The sequence below is a fragment of the Rhipicephalus microplus genome, chromosome 3 (genome assembly GCF_043290135.1).
Source record: "Rhipicephalus microplus isolate Deutch F79 chromosome 3, USDA_Rmic, whole genome shotgun sequence".
Taxonomy (NCBI): Eukaryota; Metazoa; Arthropoda; class Arachnida; order Ixodida; family Ixodidae; genus Rhipicephalus; species Rhipicephalus microplus.
The window spans coordinates 285,898,234-285,921,030 of NC_134702.1; the positions used below are offsets into that span (position 1 = coordinate 285,898,234).

The 22,797-nt window shown below is 38.7% G+C and overlaps 1 long non-coding RNA gene across 1 annotated transcript in view; it reads right to left on the reverse strand.

Moving 5' to 3' along the window:
- Window positions 1-7,660: 7,660 nt before the first annotated feature.
- The window catches only part of LOC142802730 (uncharacterized), a 311,490-nt gene continuing 296,353 nt past the window's right edge, over window positions 7,661-22,797 (reverse strand). Inside the window, exons 2-3 of the long non-coding RNA XR_012893968.1 lie at window positions 8,307-8,381; window positions 7,661-7,912 (exon numbers count right to left, since the gene is read on the reverse strand). This is a non-coding gene — a long non-coding RNA (uncharacterized LOC142802730). The remainder of the gene's footprint in view (window positions 7,913-8,306; window positions 8,382-22,797) is intronic.

Genomic DNA, 22,797 nt, shown 5'->3' on the forward strand with positions numbered 1-22,797 from the left:
CAGGTCATAGGAACTAGGCAAATCGAATAGAGGCTTCGCTTCAAAGACGGGTCAGCAAGTTGATTGTGTACGTCATGACCTACAAAACAATGTCACTAGCTAACATCATTTGCAATGTGTGCTTTAAACTATAACGTCAAAACACGTATAAATGTAGTAATTATCTGCCGGATTTTCAGTAGTGTAATACAGCAAAATATATTAGGGTTCATAATAAGCCTCAAAGCTTCAGGGCTCTTTTCTGACTTGGTGAGTTGTTAAGTGGAGCTAGACAACTTTATTTTTTTGCGGAACTGGTGGTCATGAAAACAGGCAATATAATACATATTGCTCACTGCAGATCTAACGGCCTCACAGAGCGCTTCCATCAAACTCTCTCCGATATGATCTCCATGTATATCACCGCCGACCACACCAACTGGGACACCATCCTGCCATTCGTGACTCTTGCGTACAATACCGCTACGCAGTGCACCACGGGCTATTCCCCATTCTTTTTCATCTATGGCCATCAAGCGACATCTATAGTTGGCTTCTTCTTTTTTTTGATGTCCCTAAGAACTTGCCGACGTCATCGAGTGAGCACCTAATCTCTCGCCTAGACGCTTGTCACCGACGTGCCCAGCCAACAAGAGGAGTTAAGACTCGCTACAATGACGCTCACCACCTAGTTCACTTCAATACTGGAGACGAAGTATTGTTGGAGATCCCAACACGAGTTTCTGACCTGTGTGAAAAGTTTCAGTCACGTTTTATTGAGTAGACGTCTCCTGTGAACTATCGAGTAACTCCCGTTGTCATGCCCAGCGACGGCTTCTTCGTGGCACACAGCTCAATTCACGTGTCGCGCTTAAAACCATTCGTGCTAGGTACAACACCACCATAAACAGCGGCCAAGTTGGCCGCTTCCACGCGAGACTGAAATTAGTGTAAGTGCAATATTCACAGCATGGACCTTCATTTTGTTCATTTGTATATAATCATAATCACAGCGAGCGTCTTCTTCGTTCGATGCGTTGATCGGGTGGTTCTGCTTAATGAACGTTGTCGCGATCCCAACGCTGCTTCTGCGAAGTGTGGCAGCTTGGGCTAGTTGGTATGGCACGACGATAGTTATGGCGCGAGATCAAAATGACGACACAGAGGCAAAAAGAACACGAGCGCTCATGTCCTTCGTATCCTTCTTGTCTCTGTGTCATCGTTTCGATCTCACGCTGTAACTTGGTATGTGGTGTTTAACGTCCCAAAACCACCATATGGTTATGAGAGACACCGTAGTGGAGGGCTCCTGAAATTTCGACCACCTGGGGTTCTTTAACGTGCACCCAAACCTGAGCACGTGGGCCTACAACATTTCCGCCTCCACCGGAAATGCAGCCGCCGCAGCCGGCATTCGATCCCGCGACCTGCAGGTCAGCAGCCGAGTACCTTAGCCACTAGACCACCACGTCGGGGCCTCGCGCTATATCTATTGTCAGGCTGCTACTGCCTCCCAGTACGCCTACATACTACTTAGTGGGCAACGGCATCTGTTTTCCCTGAAAAAAAGTTCTTAAGCATATTTCATTTCTGCTTGTAGCCTGAACAATTCCAGAGGAGTTTTGTTGCTGCATCATCAAAGAAAATCGCCGGTTTTAAATAAACCTCCAAATGTGCTCTGTAGATGTTTCTGTTGCTTTCACACCTAATATGCCACCTATAGAAATGTTTGAAATGCCCAGGTGAATGCTTAGTACGGATGAAGCAACATAAATTTGTTCTATATAAGAAAAACTGACTATTTCCTGCGCATTGCATTCTTTTTACATTTTATAAGGCAAGCTTGCTTTCTTTTTCCTGCTCTATTACTCGGGAAGAAGAAAAATAATTGTAATCGGCTTCAAATTTGAAGCTCACATTTTTTGCCAGATTTTTTTACCTTTCTTTTAGGCTACATTAGTTCTTCCATCAGTGTAGCCTACATTAGGTGGTGTTGAACAGTACTGTGCTTTCTTTTTCAAGTTTTACGCTGTTTTGGCACATATAATTTCAAAATTACACTGATGTAGTGATGTTACAATCAACCTAAGTGAATTGGTCTGTTTATTTCTCAGGTTTTTATGTGTAGGCTTCGATTATAGGTATCTGACAAATTTTCAAGCGGCACGTATGTACACGTATATGTTTTTTGACGCTCACAAGCAGCTTTGTTACTACATTCATGCCCAGACATGATGGCTGTTAGTACGAGTAAGTGAAGCACATTCTAATGTGTACTAAACAATAGTAACAACATGGACAAAGAATGGCATGGTGGGCCAGGAATTCCATCTAAACAAGCTCTATTCCCCCTAAAATATTTGAAATATACAGAGAGAGTTGAAGATAACATCGAGTCATTGCTTAAAAAAACAGGATCTGCACAATTCCATGCACATTTGTAAACTGAAGAAAAATTGGTAGTTGTGCAAGTAGGTGCACAGTTTTAAAGAATCAAACAGTTGAGGATTTCTTCTTCACTGCCCCTAGTTGTGAAACCTGTTTTATACACAGGTAAGAACAGGAATGCACATTCTGACCTTGATTATCCATATAGAACAATACATCTGGACACTTCTGACAAGAAAAAAAAGGACAGATTTCGCCATATGCAACAACATGATACAGAGAAGCTTTAACTAAAGGCAAGTGGAAGGAGGCAACATCCTGAAACTTCAATATGGGTAAGATGCAGTTAGGGGCATTGGAACTATTCCGACCCCCTGGTGACTGTTCATGTGCAACCACAGCAGAAATTAAGAATAAGTTTCTAATTTCCCTTAATTGAATAAGACTGCTGATCCTGAAAACTTGGTACCTACTTTGTTGTTGTGTTTAGTCAGTAATACGACACTTAAATCTTGTTAACTGGCTAGCTGAACTTATCTAAGTACAAAGATATATACAAAAAGTGTGCCATATGGAGGTAGGAATGTAGAGTGTTCAGAAGTGTGGGAGTCCGGCAAACATGTGAAAGCTAGACATGATCTATCTTAATTGATTGAATGAGTTTCACAAAGAGATGTGTTTTGCAAGGGACAGAGGAGGTAGATGATTTAAAAGAAAACCATGCAAAGGTTACTTGCACTTTGCCAAATTATTCATTTTTTTCATAAACCATGAATGGACTGTGAAATTATTTAGCATCTTTGGAATCTATCGTTTTTCAAAATCTGAAAGAAGTATCAGCTTGGTTTGGAAGACTTGTTGTGAATAGTCAACTCATTTACTTCATTGTTCAGACAGGAGACTTTTTCCTGTTTAAGCTTTATTATACAATCTCTCAACAATTCTTTTATGGTGCATTTGACCCATACTCTTTGTTTTTATAATCGGACTCGGAATGTTGTGGTCTTTTCTTGGCTCAGCATATCATCTGCTTCTTGATCAAGGGGAAACATTGTGTTTTGAGTCTTCATTTCTTCCCTCGCATTGACTGTTTTGGGTTGCAGCAGAACTGGTGCTGTAGCATTATTCTGATGGGGAAGCTAGTGAAAGCTCTCAATTTCAAACTGAAATGAGTGCTTGTTCAATTAAATTGAACCTTCAATGACATTGGGGCCGTTAGGCGTAATGTGTTGAATACGAGGTCATTTTTAAATTAGATTGACCCTTCAGTGACATTGGGGCCGTTAGGCGTAATGTCTTGAATACGAGGTCATTTTTAAATGTGTGCTCATCTCTCTATGTTAGGTACAGTACGTACACATCTCGAGGCTGTTGGCACTTATCCGCAGACTGCAGGGCTTTTATTTTTCGCAGTGAGTAGGCACTGTCAGTCGAAGACCACTGTGCTCAGTAGTAAGTTTGCTGCGTGTTGACATGTATACCTCTGATGGTGTCAACAAATATTTTGGTCAGCACTTGTAATAATTGTTTTCCATTCACTTTCAGAAATATGTGGATTTAGCTTAGTTTGCTGCTTTGAGGTGCCAAAATTGTTTCCTCCTCATTATTCAACACCAGGCTAGCAACAACCAAATTTGTTCGATTGTGTGGTCTTTGTACATAAATAAAGGGTGGTTCATATGAGATCATATTTTTTGTTCTATGTAACTTAATGAGACTTTCTTTCCGGCTTTTTGGAAATGAAAGCTTTTGAGTAATAGTGCGTAAAGTTTAAGTGCAAAGTTGCGTTAAGCAGTGAGATATGAGCACCTGCCCTTGGCTTTACATTTACTTCAATAGTATTGAACTAGAACTTACGTAAAGAAGATGATAGTACCAATATAGCACTTACTCACAGAAACATCATTATACCTATAGCAACTAGACCTTAAATTAATATATCACATTTGTTGAATTCGTTTAAAGGGCTCTCTTGCTGAGTTGAGTCCTGACAACATAAATTCATTTGCCTTCTTACAAAGCCACCTCAGCTGCATATTTTTGCGCATGTACAGATGTGAGCAATATCTAGTTAGCACTTATCGCATCTTACAGAATAATTGATTCTTGATGTTGTAACAAGGACATCTGTAGTAGAATTTCTACTTTCATTTCAATTAGCTAGCTGCACTTTCACATATTGTACAATCTTCAAGGCAGTCCTATCCACTGTGCCCCAATTACATTTGTTTATTTATGCATTTATTCATACTGTCAAAGCAGTAAGGTATTACACAGGGCAATGGTTGAAGAACAAGTGAAGGTCCTAATGAAAAATGGGGATTGTTTTTTAGACATAACCACATAAAACCAACAGGCAATCAAAAAAGAAAGCATAAAGATTATATTAATTGTTTCGAACCGTAGAGTAGGAAATATGAAATGAATACGAGTGTATTAAAGTGAACCAAAAAGCAACAGTTCTGAATTTTAGCTACATAATGTTAGCTGATGATTCACAAAAAATAACAATGCCTTATGCACCCCCAAGTAATCCAAGAAAGCGGTTCTGATTCTTTGAGCTCCAAAGGATCAATAAGCAGGATAGGCTTATGGCGGTGCGTGGCGATTATGGCAATGTGATGGTAATTGTAGAACGATTGTGATGAGCGTGGCACTTGCTGTATTAATATGGTTGTTAGTCATAAGTTTGGCAATGATATTCTGAGGAAGTTCTAATAAAGAAAGCAGTTTGCTAATGTATATATGGTTGCTCACATAGTGGCCACATATCCCAGTTTTCTACTGATAAGTTTTGCAAAAAGATTTAACTTTAGAGGAGGAAGAGGCAGAAGAGATGTCATGGCCATGATCAGCTAGCATGTGATGAGCATTGATAACACTGTGTGATTGCCAAGATAGCGGAATAAAAATACAGGTTCAAATGGCGTACAGTTTAAAAGATCACAAGTATTGGTAGTGGCAGTTTGAGTTGAGCGGAGTGCTTCGTGTATCGGGCACGAGTTATTCCCCAACTACCGATACGGCACCGCACATGCGCAGCGTACATCTACCAAAGTATAAATACAGCGCATGCAATAAAACGAGCATTCTTGTTCGGCACTCTGCTGTTGCCTCCGTCATTTATCAACACGATATATTTCGATATTACACAATTCAGCTTTATGAGCCACACGTTGCAACAGTTGAGGAATCTAGATCATTTAAAGGTCATAATGTCCTTACGGCACGTCATTTCACAAAATGCCAATAATCAGCAATGGCCTGAATATTAGAAGATATTTTGGAAAGTTATTAATGCCTATTAGAAATATGTCATGTCCTAGAACATACAACTTTGCGACAGCAGAATAAACAAGCTTCCCTAGATGTCATGCCATTGCATGCAACAGACTGTGTAAGCCAGGTGAGAAAACGAGGGCCTACATTTAATTTGCTTAGTTTAAAGAGAAACAGTTTGTGACATACTTTATCAAACTCTTTCTGCTAATCGAAAAAATTGTCAGTGATTGAAAAGTCAATATATAAATAAACTTTTGGAGTGAAGGAAGGCAGTTGAGCTTCAAAAGAAAATGAATTACAAACAAATTGAACTTTGCACTGAGCCATGAATAAATGATACACAGCCAAACTGGTTGGTCTGATATTTGTTTATTGCCCCGCCGCGGTGGTCTAGTGGCTAAGGTACTCGGCTGCTGACCCGCAGGGCGCGGGTTCGAATCCCGACTGCGGCGGCTGCATTTCCGATGGAGGCGGAAATGTTGTAGGCCCGTGTGCTCAGATTTGGGTGCACGTTAAAGAACCCCAGGTGGTCTAAATTTCCGGAGCCCTCCACTACGGCGTCTCTCATAATCATATAGTGGTTTTGGGACGTTAAACCCCACATATCAATCAATCAATATTTGTTTATTGCCATATTCACAGGCATTTGTGCACGTGTGCTGCCTAATATGCCGTGTTTATCTCTTTTCCCTCTCTACTCTCTATCTTTTATCTCCCCTATCCTCCTCCTATGCGCAGGGTAGCAAACCAGCTGCATATAGACTGGTTACCCTTTCTGCCATCCTTTTTCTTCTGTTTTCCTTCCTTCCTTCACAGGCGTAAGCATGGGAGAATGGTCAGGGGGAGGGGCACACCTCCTAGTCACCTAAAAGAGGGGAAGCAAAGTCTGCCCCATATATTGACTAAATAAAGAGGGGCAGCACTGCGACAAATCTTTGCCTCTCTTCTTTGATGAACCTTACTCACACTTATGACTGTATCAAGACTTACCTTATGCTTGACTCGGTTCGAACTTAGCTGTAACATTATCTAGCTACCATATTAGTATGTTAAATTTAGGCTTTAACTTGGCTCAAATTGGCTAGCTGTAATGATGAATAAATGTTGCTTAAACTTGGCTGTTGCAAAATTGAACTTTTTCTTGAAATTTGCTTTACCTCGGCTGTGACTTTGTTGAAACAAAGTCACAGCCGAGTTTGCGGGAACGTTTTCAACATGGCTATTCAAGCGATACTGTAAATACCAATCTCATGCAGCAGCAAGCATTGTTTCTCACATCGCGGCTTCTTCCTGGAGAGTGTGATTTTCTTTTGGGTGCCCCAAGGCTGCTATTGGCAAAGTGCGAGCTGTACACTAGCTTTTATAGCCACAAAGTATTACGATACGGTAGTGCGATAATGCATAACGCACATATGCCATTGGTTAGTTGTTCCAAGTACGTAGCACGATGCTCTCGGGTATCCCTTCCATAAATACACATACCTGTTTATAACATTGATTGGTTTCTGAAAGGCTGCACAAATTTTTGGCGCATGCCCGTTTGTTGAGCCAACTGTTACCTTCTTCATTTTTAGTGGACTAGTGGTCAGTCGTGGGATTTACACCGTTTTCGTGGTGCCCCAAGCAACAATTTATCCTCGGCAAAAGTCGGCCAGACGTCTGTGACTGACTGCGAAGTGATTGGTCCGACCTTCGCAACCAACGTAGGGTGGGTCTAGGGTATTAACATTGACCTCACGTTGCCGACGTCGGCACACAACGTAGGTCCAACCGCGTTGGCCGACAAACCGAAGTGCGTGTCACACGCGGGTTGACCATGGAATGACCTTAGATAAGCGGCAATTTACCTACGGCTGCAGGTCGGTTGCCAACGCTCCTTGTTCTGCTTTTCTTTTTTTGTATTTTGTGCGCATGTCATTAGCTCAGTGGTCATGTAAGACTAAATCAAATGCATGTAAAGTCCGCATTTGTTAGCGTGTAAGTACGTAACACGCAATAAAAGAAAGGCGAATGTAATCTTCCTCACTTTATATGATTATTCCGCAGCTGTAATAATGCACTATTTTTCCATGCAGCATTGTTTGCAAGGAATGATTTGCAGCAGGCCTCGTGCGACCCAACTATACAGTCAACGGAGTAGTATTCCTGCTAGATCAGTTCTCTCTTTGGTCGATTTTCGTGCTCTTAGCCATGAGTACATATTCAGTGTGCGACCTTTTACCACCGAGATGTCAGGCTTGTATTTATCTGGCGCTGGAAGAAGCTGAAAAGAAAAAAAAAACAGAACGATTATTACTTAGAAAAAAGGCTGACTACTACATGACTAGTTACACAGTCACATGCGTTTATGAGCTATATTCACACAATTCGGCAAAAGAATTTTGTGGGTATATACAAAATAAGAAAAAAACTGTGCAATTTTAACAGTTATGTCAGTGCATTGAGATTCTGAAACGTGCTTGAAGCCCTAGGGCACACAGTTTCTTCGTAATATGTCGCTGAAAAACAACCAGTGCAACAAATAAATTAAGGTCAACACACCTCACTTTCAAGGCGGGCCAGGAAGATATTTTTCAGTCGGCGTTTACAGCCCATTTGCAACCTAATATAACGTGAAACAATTGCGCAGGACTTTAGCAACCAAGCATGCATCTTACCAGACTTCCTTTCAGTGCAGTGAGACCAGTGCATCAGGCTATCCACACTTTTGGCACTCCTTGTTGCAGTGCTTCCTAAAGAAAAAATCAAACTTTGTCATACTCTTTCAATAAAAACAAATGAACAAAAAATACGAAAGGCATATATTTACTCATAAACGATCAATGGCGACTGATACAACAGCCGTTCACCTGAATCATTCTTTAGTGCCAACCACTGGCACGCGTATGCACGCGCCTACGCGTCAAAAGTGTCTACTCGCGCCTGTGGAGAAAATGGCGCGCAACCACTGGCACGCGTCAACCGCGTTGACGCCCACGCGTCCAAGGTCGATGCACAATGTTGCTTGACGTTTTGGTTTAGAACTGTCCAAGTTCAGCCCAGAACGGCACGTTCCTAACTGAAGCGGGTTTATATGTTTTAGAGGATATGAGAACGCATTCAAAATTGATAGTGCTTCACCCACCACAGTTTAGACTATTTTAGAAGTAATTGACATTCCAGTGCCCAAAGTAACTACAGCGGTATGCACCAGAAATCAATTTCGGTGCGTGCGCCGCTCCCCCGAATGAACATTCGCCTCTAGCATACTGTACGTCTATCATAGGCGTGTGCAGAGTTCTCCGAAAGGAGGGGGAGCAAAAGTTTATCGCAGTGCCCCCCTCCATGTAGGGGCTGACTTAGCGCCCCCTTCCTATTATGTTATTATATGAAGTTGATATGAGCTCCCCCCTTCCTCGCTTCGGTGAATGAGGCGGCGGCTGCCTTCCTGATCAGGTTTACAAACCACCGGGTTTCTATACCTGCACTACCAAATTTATTAACAATATCTTGAAAATGCTGGTACCTTCAGTATATTTACACATCATGTTTTATGGCACTCAACTTAATAATCATGCCTGAAACTTCATGATCTGGCAGATTTAAGTCAGTCATAAAATTACAATTGAGGCCAGAGTAGCAGGCTTCCGGTTGATGTGTGTGTTCGAAATATCCTATATTGCAACAAAACACACCTGGTTCTTATTGATACAACCGATATTGGTCATAAGATAGGAACCAAATACTGCGTAGTATGCCTTCAGGCATTTTCCATAGTCGAAATGTGCTCTAATGCAACTATTCATGATGTGACAGATATCGGTCATAATATTGCAACTGAACTTTGCATGGAAGACTTCTAGACATTGTCTTCTGTCAAAGTATTCTCTAAAATGACAAATGTCACCCAACTGTTTATCAAGTCGCAGATATCGGTCATTTTATTAGAACTGAAACCTTCATGCAAGAACTCTGGACGTTGTCTTCAGTCAATGTATTTTCTAAAATGACAAACGACATCCAACTGTTTATGAATTCACAAATATCAGTCATAATATTAAAACTGAACCCGATATGGAATATCTCTGGATATTGTCTTTACTCAAAATATTTTCTAAAACGACAGATGACACCCAACTGTTCATGAAGTCACAGATATTGGTCATAATATTAGAACTAAAACCTTAATACAAGACTCTGTACGTTGTCTTTAGTTAAAGTATTCTCTAAAACGACAAACGACACCTAATTGGCCATGAAGTCACAGTTATCTGTCATAATATTAGAACTGAAACCTTAATGCAAGACTTCTGGACGTTGTCTTTAGTCAAAGTATTCTCTAAAACGACAAACGACACCCAATTGGTCATGAAGTCACAGATATCGGTCGTAATATTAGAACTGAAAGCTTAATGCAAGACTTCTGAACGTTGTATTTAGTCAAAGTATTCACTAAAACGACAGACGACACCCAACTGTTCATGAAGTCACAGATATCGGTGATAATATTAGAACTGAAACCTTAATGCAAGACTTCTGGACGTTGTCTTTAGTCAAAGTATTCTCTAAAATGACAGACAACACCCAACTGTTCATGAAGTCACAGATATCGGTCATAATATTAGAACTGAAACCTTAATGCAAGACTTCTGTACGTTGTCTTTAGCCAAAGTATTCTCTAAAACGACAAACGACACCCAATTGTTCATGAAGTCACAGATATCGGTCATAATATTAGAACTGAAACCTTAATGCAAGACTTCTGGACGTTGTCTTTAGTCAAAGTATTCTCTAAAACGACAAACCACACCCAATTGGTCATGAAGTCACAGATATCGGTCGTAATTTTAGAACTGAAACCTTAATGCAAGACTTCTGTACGCTGTCTTTAGTCAAAGTATTCTCTAAAACGACAAACGACACCCAATTGGCCATGAAGTCACAGATATTGGTCATAATATTAGAACTGAAACCTTAATGCAAGACTTCTGGACGTTGTCTTTAGTCAAAGTATTCTCTAAAATGACAGACAACACCCAACTGTTCATGAAGTCACAGATATCGGTCATAATATTAGAACTGAAACCTTAATGCAAGACTTCTGTACGTTGTCTTTAGCCAAAGTATTCTCTAAAACGACAAACGACACCCAATTGTTCATGAAGTCACAGATATCGGTCATAATATTAGAACTGAAACCTTAGTGCAAGACTTCTGAACGTTGTCTTTAGCCAAAGTATTCTCTAAAATGACAAACGACAACCAACTGTTCATGAAGTCACAGATATTGGTCATAATATTGGAACTGAACCCTGTATGGAAGACTTCTGGGCGTTGTCTTCAGTCAAAGTATTCTCTAAAACGACAAACGACACCCAATTGGTCATGAAGTCACAGATATCGGTCGTAATATTAGAACTGAAAGCTTAATGCAAGACTTCTGAACGTTGTCTTTAGTCAAAGTATTCACTAAAACGACAGACGACACCCAACTGTTCATGAAGTCACAGATATCGGTGATAATATTAGAACTGAAACCTTAATGCAAGACTTCTGGACGTTGTCTTTAGTCAAAGTATTCTCTAAAATGACAGACAACACCCAACTGTTCATGAAGTCACAGATATCGGTCATAATATTAGAACTGAAACCTTAATGCAAGACTTCTGTACGTTGTCTTTAGCCAAAGTATTCTCTAAAACGACAAACGACACCCAATTGTTCATGAAGTCACAGATATCGGTCATAATATTAGAACTGAAACCTTAATGCAAGACTTCTGGACGTTGTCTTTAGTCAAAGTATTCTCTAAAACGACAAACCACACCCAATTGGTCATGAAGTCACAGATATCGGTCGTAATTTTAGAACTGAAACCTTAATGCAAGACTTCTGTACGCTGTCTTTAGTCAAAGTATTCTCTAAAACGACAAACGACACCCAATTGGCCATGAAGTCACAGATATTGGTCATAATATTAGAACTGAAACCTTAATGCAAGACTTCTGGACGTTGTCTTTAGTAAAAGTATTCTCTAAAATGACAGACAACACCCAACTGTTCATGAAGTCACAGATATCGGTCATAATATTAGAACTGAAACCTTAATGCAAGACTTCTGTACGTTGTCTTTAGCCAAAGTATTCTCTAAAACGACAAACGACACCCAATTGTTCATGAAGTCACAGATATCGGTCATAATATTAGAACTGAAACCTTAGTGCAAGACTTCTGAACGTTGTCTTTAGCCAAAGTATTCTCTAAAATGACAAACGACAACCAACTGTTCATGAAGTCACAGATATTGGTCATAATATTGGAACTGAACCCTGTATGGAAGACTTCTGGGCGTTGTCTTCAGTCAAAGTATTCTCTAAAACGACAAACGAAACCCATCTGTTCATGAAGCCACAGATATCGGGCATATTATTAGAACTGAAACCTTAATGCAAGACTTCTGGACGTTGTCTTTATTCAAAGTATTCTCTAAAACGACAGACGACACCCAACTGTTCATGAAGTCACAGATATCGGTCATATATTATAACTGAAACCTTAATGCAAGACTTCTGGACGTTGTCTTTAGTCAAAGTATTCTCTGAAACGACCCCCAATTGTTCATGAAGTCACAGATATCGGTCATAATATTGGAACTGAACCCGATATGGAATACCTCTGGACGTTGTCATTACTCAAAGTATTCTCTAAAACGACAAACGACACCAAATTGTTCAAGAAGTCACAGATATCGGTCATAATATGGAACTGAACCCGATATGGAATATCTATGGATGTTGCCTTTACTCAAAGTATTCTCTAAAACGACAAACGACACCCAATTGTTCATGAAGTCACAGATATCAGTCATAATATTGGAACTGAACCCGATATGGAATATCTCTGGATGTTGCCTTTACTCAAAGTATTCTCTAAAACGACAGACGACACCCAAATGTTCATGAAGTCACAGATATCGGTCATAGTATTAGAACTGAAACGCTAATGCAAGATTTCTGTACGTTGTCTTTAGTCAAAGTATTCTCTAAAACCACAAACGACACCCAATTGATCATGAAGTCAGAGATATAAGTCATAATAATAGAACTGAAACCTTAATGCAAGACTTCTGGACGTTGTCTTTAGTCAAAGTATTCTCTAAAACGACAAACGACACTTAATTGGTCATGAAGTCACAGATATCGGTCATAATATTAGAACTGAAACCATAATGCAAGACTTTTGGACGTTGTCGATAGTCAAAGTATTCTTTAAAACGACAGACGACACCCAACTGTTCATGAAGTCACATATATCGGTCATAATATTAGAACTGAAACCTTGATGTAAAACTTCAAGACGTTGTCTTTAGTCAAAGTATTCTCTAAAACGACAGACGACACCCAACTGTTCATGAAGTCACAGATATCGGTCATATATTAGAAGTGAAACCTTAATGCAAGACTTCTGGACGTTGTCTTTAGTCAAAGTATTCTCTAAAACGACACCCAACTGTTCATAAAGTCACAGATATCGGTCATAATATTGGAACTGAACCCGGTATGGAATACCCCTGGACGTTGTCATTACTCAAAGTATTCTCTAAAACGACAGACGACACCCAACTGTTCATGAAGTCACAGATATCGGTCATAATATTAGAACTGAAACCTTAATGCAAGACGTCTGTACGTTGTCTTTAGCCAAAGTATTCTCTAAAACCACAAACGACACCCAAATGTTCTTGAAGTCACAGATATCGGTCATATATTAGAACTGAAACCTTAATGCAAGACTTCTGGACGTTGTCTTCAGTCAAAGTATTCTCTAAAACGACACCCAACTGTTCATAAAGTCACAGATATCGGTCATATTATTGAAACTCAACCCAGTATGGAATACCCCTGGACGTTGTCATTACTCAAAGTATTCTCTAAAACGACAAACGACACCCAATTGGTCATGAAGTCAAAGATATCGGTCATATTATTAGAACTGAAACCTTGATGCATGACTTTTGTACGTTGTCTATAGTCAAAGTATTCTTTAAAACAACACACGACACCCAACTGTTCATGAAGTCACATATATCGGTCATACCATTAGAACTGAAACCTCTATGCAAGACTTCTAGACGTTGTCATTACTCAAAGTACTCTCTAAAATGACAGACGACACCCAACTGTTCATGAAGTCACAGGTATTGGTCATAATATTAGAACAGAAACCTTAATGCTAGACTTCTGTACGTTGTCTTTAGTCAAAGTATTCTCTAAAACGACAAACGACACCCAATTGTTCATGAAGTCACAGATATCGGTCATAATAATAGAACTCAAACATTAATGCAAGATTTTTAGCCAAAGTATTCGCTAAAACGACAAACGACACCCAATTGTTCATGAAGTCACAGATATCGGTCATAATAGTAGAACTGAAACCTTAGTGCAAGACTTCTGAACGTTGTGTTTAGTCAAAGTATTATCTAAAATGACAAACGGCAACCAACAGTTCATGAAGTCACAGATATCGGTCATTATATTGGAACTGAACCCTGTATGGAAGACTTCTGGGTGTTGTCTTCAGTCAAAGTATTCTCTAAAACAACAAACGAAACCCAACTCTTCATGAAGTCACATATATCGGTCATAATATTAGAACTGAATCCTTAATGAAAGACTTCTGTACGTTGTCTTAAGTCAAAGTATTCTCTAAAACTACAAATGACACCCAATTGGTCATGAAGTCACAGATATCAGTCATAATATTAGAACTGAAACCTTAATGCAAGACTTTTGTACGTTGTCTTTAGTCAAAGTATTCTCTAAAACGACAAACGACACCAAATTGTTCATGAAGTCACAGATATCGGTCATAATATTGGAACTGAACCCGATATGAAATATCTCTGGATGTTGCCTTTACTCAAAGTATTCTCTAAAACGACAAACGACACCCAATTGTTCAAGAAGTCACAGATATCGGTCATAATATTGGAACTGAACCCGATATGGAATATCTCTGGATGTTGCCTTTACCCAAAGTATTTTCTAAAACGACAGACGACACCCAAAAGTTCATGAAGTCACAGATATCAGTCATAAAATTAGAACGGAAACCCTAATGCAAGATTTCTGTACGTTTTATTTAGTCAAAGTATTCTCTAAAACCACAAACAACACCCAATTGGTCATGAATCAGAGATATAAGTCATAATAGAACTGAAACCTTAATGCAAGACTTCTGGACGTTGTCTTTGGTCAAAGTATTCTCTAAAACGACGAACGACACCTAATTGGTCATGAAGTCACAGATATCGGTCATAATATTTGAACTGAAACCTTAATGCAAGACTTCTGGACGTTGTCTTTAGTCAAAGTATTCTCTAAAACGACAGACGACACCCAACTGTTCATGAAGTCACAGATATCGGTTATAATATAAGAACTGAAACCTTAATGCAAGACTTTGTACCCAACTGTTCATGAAGTCACAGATATCGGTTATAATATAAGAACTGAAACCTTAATGCAAGACTTTGTACATCGTCTTTAGTCAAAGTATTCTGTAAAATGACAAACGACCTCCAATTGGTCATGAATTCAGAGATATCGGTCATAAGATTAGAACTGAAAGCTTAATGCAAGACTTCTGAACGTTGTCTTCAGTCAAAGTATTCTCTAAAACGACAGACGACACCCAACTGTTCATGAAGTCACAGATATCGGTCATTATATTAGAACTGAAACCTTAATGCAAGACTTCTGTACGTTGTCTCTAGTCAAAGTATTCTTTAAAACGACAAATGACACCCAATTGTTCATGAAGTCACAGACATCGGTCATAATATTAGAACAGAAACCTTAATGCAAGACTTTTCGACGTTGTCTATAGTCCAAGTATTCTCTAAAACTACACACGACACCCAACTGTTCATGAAGTCACATATATCGGTCCTAACATTAGAACTGAAACCTCTATGCAAGACTTCTAGACGTTGTCATTACCCAAAGTATTCTCTAAAATGACAGACGACACCCAACTGTTCATGAAGTCACAGGTAATGGTCATAATATTAGAACAGAAACCTTAATGCGAGACTTCTGTACGTTGTCTTTAGTCAAAGTATTCTCTAAAACGACAAACGACACCCAATTGTTCATGAAGTCACAGATATCGGTCATAATATTAGAACTCAAACATTAATGCAAGATTTTTGGACGTTGTCTTTAGTCAAAGAATTCTCTAAAATGACAGACGACACCCAACTGTTCATGAAGTCACATATATCGGTCATAATATTAGAACTGAAACCTTGATGCAAGACTTTTAGACGTTGTCTTTATTCAAAGTATTTTCTAAAACGACAGACGACACTCTACTCTTCATGAAGTCACAGGTATCGGTCATAAATTAGAACTCAAACCTTAGTGCAAGACTTCTGAACGTTGTCTTTAGTCAAAGTATTATCCGAAATGACAAACGACAACCAACTGTTCATGAAGTCACAGATATCGGTCATAATATTAGAACTGAACCCTGTAAGGAAGACTTTCGGTTGTTGTCTTCAGTCAAAGTATTCTCTAAAACAACCTACGAAACCCAACTGTTCATGAAGTCACATATATCGGTCATAATATTAGATTTGAAACCTTAATGCAAGACTTTTGTATGTTGTCTTAAGTCAAAGTATTCTCTAAAACGACAAACGACACCAAATTGTTCATGAAGTCACAGATATTGGTCATAATATTGGAACTGAACCCGATGTGGAATATCTCTGGATGTTGCCTTTACTCAAAGTATTCTCTAAAACGACAAACGACTCCCAAATGTTCATGAAGTCACACATATCGGTCATAATAATGGAACTGAACCTGATATGGAATATCTCTGGATGTTGCCTTTACTCAAAGTATTCTCTAAAACGACAGACGACACCCAAATGTTCATGAAGTCACAGATATCGGTCATAGTATTAGAACTGAAACCTTAATGCAAGACTTCTGTACGTTGTCTTTAGTCAAAGTATTTTCTAAAACGACAAACAACCTCCAATTGGTCATGAATTCAGAGATATCAGTCATATTATTAGAACTGAAAGCTTAATGCAAGACTTCTGAACGTTGTCTTCAGTCAAAGTATTCTCTAAAACGACAGACGACACCCAACTGTTCATGAAGTCACAGATATCGGCCATAATATTAGAACTGAAACCTTAATGCAAGACTTCTGGACGTTGTCTTTAGTCAAAGTATTCTCTAAAACGACAGAAGACACCCAACTGTTCATGAAGTCACAGATATCGGTCATAATATTAGAACTGAAACCTTAATGCAAGACTTCTGTACGTTGTCTTTAGTCAAAGTATTCTCTAAAACGACAAACAACCTCCACTTGGTCATGAATTCAGAGATATCAGTCATAATATTAGAACTGAAAGCTTAATGCAAGACTTCTGAACGTTGTCTTCAGTCAAAGTATTCTCTAAAACGACCTACGACACCCAACTGTTCATGAAGTCACAGATATCGGTCATAATATTAGAACTGAAACTTTAATGCAATACTTCAAGACGTTGTCTTTAGTCAAAGTATTCTCTAAAACGACAGACGACACCTAACTGTTCATGAAGTCACAGATATCGGTCTTATATTAGAACTGAAACCTTAATGCAAGACTTCTGGACGTTGTCTTTATTCAAAGTATTCTCTAAAACGACACCCAACTGTTCATAAAGTCACAGATATCGGTCATAATATTGAAACTGAACCCAGTATGGAATACCCCTGGACGTTGTCATTACTCAAAGCATTCTCTAAACCGACAGACAACACCCAACTGTTCATGAAGTCACAGATAACGGTCATAATATTAGAACTGAAACCTTAATGCAAGACTTTTGTATGTTGTGTTTAGTCAACGTAATCTCTGAAATGACAAACGACACCGAATTTTTCAAGAAGTCACAGATATCGGTCATATTATTAGAACTCAAACCTTGATGCAAGACTTTTGGACGTTGTCTTTAGTCAAAGTATTCTCTAAAATGACAGACGACACCCAACTGTTCATGAAGTCACATATATCGGTCACAATATTAGAACTGAAACCTTGATGCAAGACTTCTAGACGTTGTCTTTATTTAAAGTATTTTCTAAAACGACAGACGACACTCTACTGATCATGAAGTCACAGGTATCGGTCATAATATTAGAACTGAAACCTTAGTGCAAGAATTCTGAACGTTGTCTTTAGTCAAAGTATTCTCTAAAATGACAAACGACAACCAACTGTTCATGAAGTTACAGATATCGGTCATAATATTGGAACTGAACCCTGTATGAAAGACTTCTGGGCGTTGTCTTCAGTCAAAGTATTCTCTAAAACAACAAACGACACCCAATTGTTCATGAAGTCACAGATATCGGTCATTATATTGGAACTGAACCCGATATGGAATATCTCTGGATGTTGCCTTCACTCAAAGTATTCTCTAAAACGACAGACGACACCCAAATGTTCATGAAGTCACAGATATCGGTCATAGTATTAGTACTGAAACCTTAATGCAAGACTTCTGTACGCTGTCTTTAGTCAAAGTATTCTCTAAAACCCCAAACGACACCCAATTGGTCATGAAGTCAGAGATATAAGTCATAATAATAGAACTAAAACCTTAATGCAAGACTTCTGGACGTTGTCTTTAGTCAAAGTATTTTTTAAAACGACAAACGACACCCAACTGTTACTGAAGTCACAGATATCGGTCATAATATTAGAACTGAAACCTTAATGCAAGACTTCTGTGCGTTCTTTAGTCAAAGTATTCTCTAAAACGACAAACGACCTCCAATTGGCCATGAATTCACAGATATTGGTCATAATATTAGAACTGAAAGCTTAGTGCAAGACTTCTGAACGTTGTCTTCAGTCAAAGTATTCTCTAAAACGACAGACGACACCCAACTGTTCATGAAGTCACAGATATCGGTCCTAATATTAGAACTGAAACCTTTATGCAAGACTTCTGTACCTTGTCATTAGTCAAAGTATTCTCTAAAACGACAAACGACACCCAATTGTTCATGAAGTCACAGATATTGGTCATAATATTAGAACAGAAACCTTAATGCAAGGCTTTTGGACGTTGTCTATAGTCAAAGTATTCTCTAAAACGACAGACGACACCCAACTGTTCATGAAGTCACAGATATCGGTCATATATTAGAACTGTAACCTTAATGCAAGACTTCTGGACGTTGTCTTTATTCAAAGTATTCTCTAAAACGACACCCAACTGTTCATAAAGTCACAGATATCGGTCATAATATTGGAACTGAACCCGGTATGGAATACCCCTGGACGTTGTCATTACTCAAAGTATTCTCTAAAACGACAGACGACACCCAACTGTTCATGAAGTCACAGATATCGGTCAAAATATTAGAACTGAAACCTTATTGAAAGACTTCTGTACGTTGTCTTTAGTCAAAGTATTCTCTAAAACGACAGACGACACCCAACTGTTCATGAAGTCACAGATATCGGTCATAATATTAGAACTGAAACCTTAATGCAAGACTTCTGGACGTTGTCTTTAGTCAAAGTATTCTCAAAATTGACAGACAACACCCAACTGTTCATGAAGTCACAGATATCGGTCATAATATTAGAACTGAAACCTTAATGCAAGACTTCTGTACGTTGTCTTTAGCCAAAGTATCCTCTAAATTGACAAACGACACCCAATTGTTCATGAAGTCACAGATATCGGTCATAAAATTAGAACTGAAACCTTAGTGCAAGGCTTCTGATCGTTGTCTTTAGTCAAAGTATTCTCTAAAATGACAAACGACAACCAACTGTTCATGAAGTCACAGATATTGGTCATAATATTGGAACTGAACCCTGTATGGAAGACTTCTGGGCGTTGTCTTCAGTCAAAGTATTCTCTAAAACGACAAACGACACCCAACTGTTCATGAAGTCATGGATATCGGTCATATATTAGAACTGAAACCTTAATGCAAGACTTCTGGACGTTGTCTTTAGTAAAGTATTCTCTAAAACGACACACAACTGTTCATAAAGTCACAGATATCGGTCATATTATTAGAACTGAAACCTTAGTGCAAGACTTCTGTACGCTGTCTTTACTCAAAGTATTCTCTAAAACCCCAAACGACACCCAATTGGTCATGAAGTCAGAGATATAAGTCATAATAATAAAACTAAAACCTTAATGCAAGACTTCTGGATGTTGTCTTTAGTCAAAGTATTTTTTAAAACGACAAACGACACCCAACTGTTACTGAAGTCACAAATATCGGTCATAATATTAGAACTGAAACCTTAATGCAAGACTTCTGTGCGTTGTCTTTAGTCAAAGTATTCTCTAAAACGACAAACGACCTCCAATTGGCCATGAATTCACAGATATTGGTCATAATATTAGAACTGAAAGCTTAGTGCAAGACTTCTGAACGTTGTCTTCAGTCAAAGTATTCTCTAAAACGACAGACGACACCCAACTGTTCATGAAGTCACAGATATCGGTCATAATATTAGAACTGAAACCTTTATGCAAGACTTCTGTACCTTGTCATTAGTCAAAGTATTCTCTAAAACGACAAACGACACCCAATTGGTCATGAAGTCACAGATATCGGTCATAATATGAGAACTCAAACCTCAATGCAAGACTTCTGGACGTTGTTTTTAGTCAAAGTGTTCTCTAAAACGACAGACCACACCCAACTGTTCATGAAGTCACAGATATCAGTCATATTATTAGAAGTGAAACCTAGATGCAAGACTTCTGTACGTTGTCTTTAGCGAAAGTATTCTCTAAAACGACAAATGACACCCAATTGTTCATGAAGTCACAGATATTGGTCATAATATTAGAACAGAAACCTTAATGCAAGGCTTTTGGACGTTGTCTATAGTCAAAGTATTCTCTAAAACGACAGACGACACCCAACCGTTCATGAAGTCACATATATTGGTCATAATATTACAACTGAAACCTTGATGCAAGACTTCAAGACGTTGTCTTTAGACAAAGTATTCTCTAAAACGACAGACGACACCCAACTGTTCATGAAGTCATAGATATCGGTCATATATTAGAACTGAAACCTTAATGCAAAAATTCTGGACGTTGTCTTTAGTCAAAGTATTCTCTAAAACGACACCCAACTGTTCATAAAGTCACAGATATCGGTCATAATATTGAAACTTAACCCAGTATGGAATACCCCTGGACGTTGTCATTACTCAAAGTATTCTCTTAAACGACAGACGACACCCAACTGTTCATGAAGTCACAGATATCGGTCATTATATTGGAACTGAACCCGATATGGAATATCTCTGGATGTTGCCTTTACTCAAAGTATTCTCTAAAACGACAGACGACACCCAAATGTTCATGAAGTCACAGATATCGGTCATAGTATTAGTACTGAAACCTTAATGCAAGACTTCTGTACGCTGTCTTTAGTCAAAGTATTCTCTAAAACCCCAAACGACACCCAATTGGTCATGAAGTCAGAGATATAAGTCATAATAATAGAACTAAAACCTTAATGCAAGACTTCTGGACGTTGTCTTTAGTCAAAGTATTTTTTAAAACGACAAACGACACCCAACTGTTACTGAAGTCACAGATATCGGTCATAATAATAGAACTGAAACCTTAATGCAAGACTTCTGTGCGTTCTTTAGTCAAAGTATTCTCTAAAACGACAAACGACCTCCAATTGGCCATGAAATCACAGATATTGGTCATAATATTAGAACTGAAAGCTTAGTGCAAGACTTCTGAACGTTGTCTTCAGTCAAAGTATTCTCTAAAACGACAGACGACACCCAACTGTTCATGAAGTCACAGATATCGGTCCTAATATTAGAACTGAAACCTTTATGCAAGACTTCTGTACCTTGTCATTAGTCAAAGTATTCTCTAAAACGACAAACGACACCCAATTGTTCATGAAGTCACAGATATTGGTCATAATATTAGAACAGAAACCTTAATGCAAGGCTTTTGGACGTTGTCTATAGTCAAAGTATTCTCTAAAACGACAGACGACACCCAACTGTTCATGAAGTCACAGATATCGGTCATATATTAGAACTGTAACCTTAATGCAAGACTTCTGGACGTTGTCTTTATTCAAAGTATTCTCTAAAACGACACCCAACTGTTCATAAAGTCACAGATATCGGTCATAATATTGGAACTGAACCCGGTATGGAATACCCCTGGACGTTGTCATTACTCAAAGTATTCTCTAAAACGACAGACGACACCCAACTGTTCATGAAGTCACAGATATCGGTCAAAATATTAGAACTGAAACCTTATTGAAAGACTTCTGTACGTTGTCTTTAGTCAAAGTATTCTCTAAAACGACAGACGACACCCAACTGTTCATGAAGTCACAGATATCGGTCATAATATTAGAACTGAAACCTTAATGCAAGACTTCTGGACGTTGTCTTTAGTCAAAGTATTCTCAAAATTGACAGACAACACCCAACTGTTCATGAAGTCACAGATATCGGTCATAATATTAGAACTGAAACCTTAATGCAAGACTTCTGTACGTTGTCTTTAGCCAAAGTATTCTCTAAATTGACAAACGACACCCAATTGTTCATGAAGTCACAGATATCGGTCATAAAATTAGAACTGAAACCTTAGTGCAAGGCTTCTGATCGTTGTCTTTAGTCAAAGTATTCTCTAAAATGACAAACGACAACCAACTGTTCATGAAGTCACAGATATTGGTCATAATATTGGAACTGGACCCTGTATGGAAGACTTCTGGGCGTTGTCTTCAGTCAAAGTATTCTCTAAAACGACAAACGACACCCAACTGTTCATGAAGTCATGGATATCGGTCATATATTAGAACTGAAACCTTAATGCAAGACTTCTGGACGTTGTCTTTAGTAAAGTATTCTCTAAAACGACACACAACTGTGCATAAAGTCACAGATATCGGTCATATTATTAGAACTGAAACCTTAGTGCAAGACTTCTGTACGCTGTCTTTACTCAAAGTATTCTCTAAAACCCCAAACGACACCCAATTGGTCATGAAGTCAGAGATATAAGTCATAATAATAAAACTAAAACCTTAATGCAAGACTTCTGGA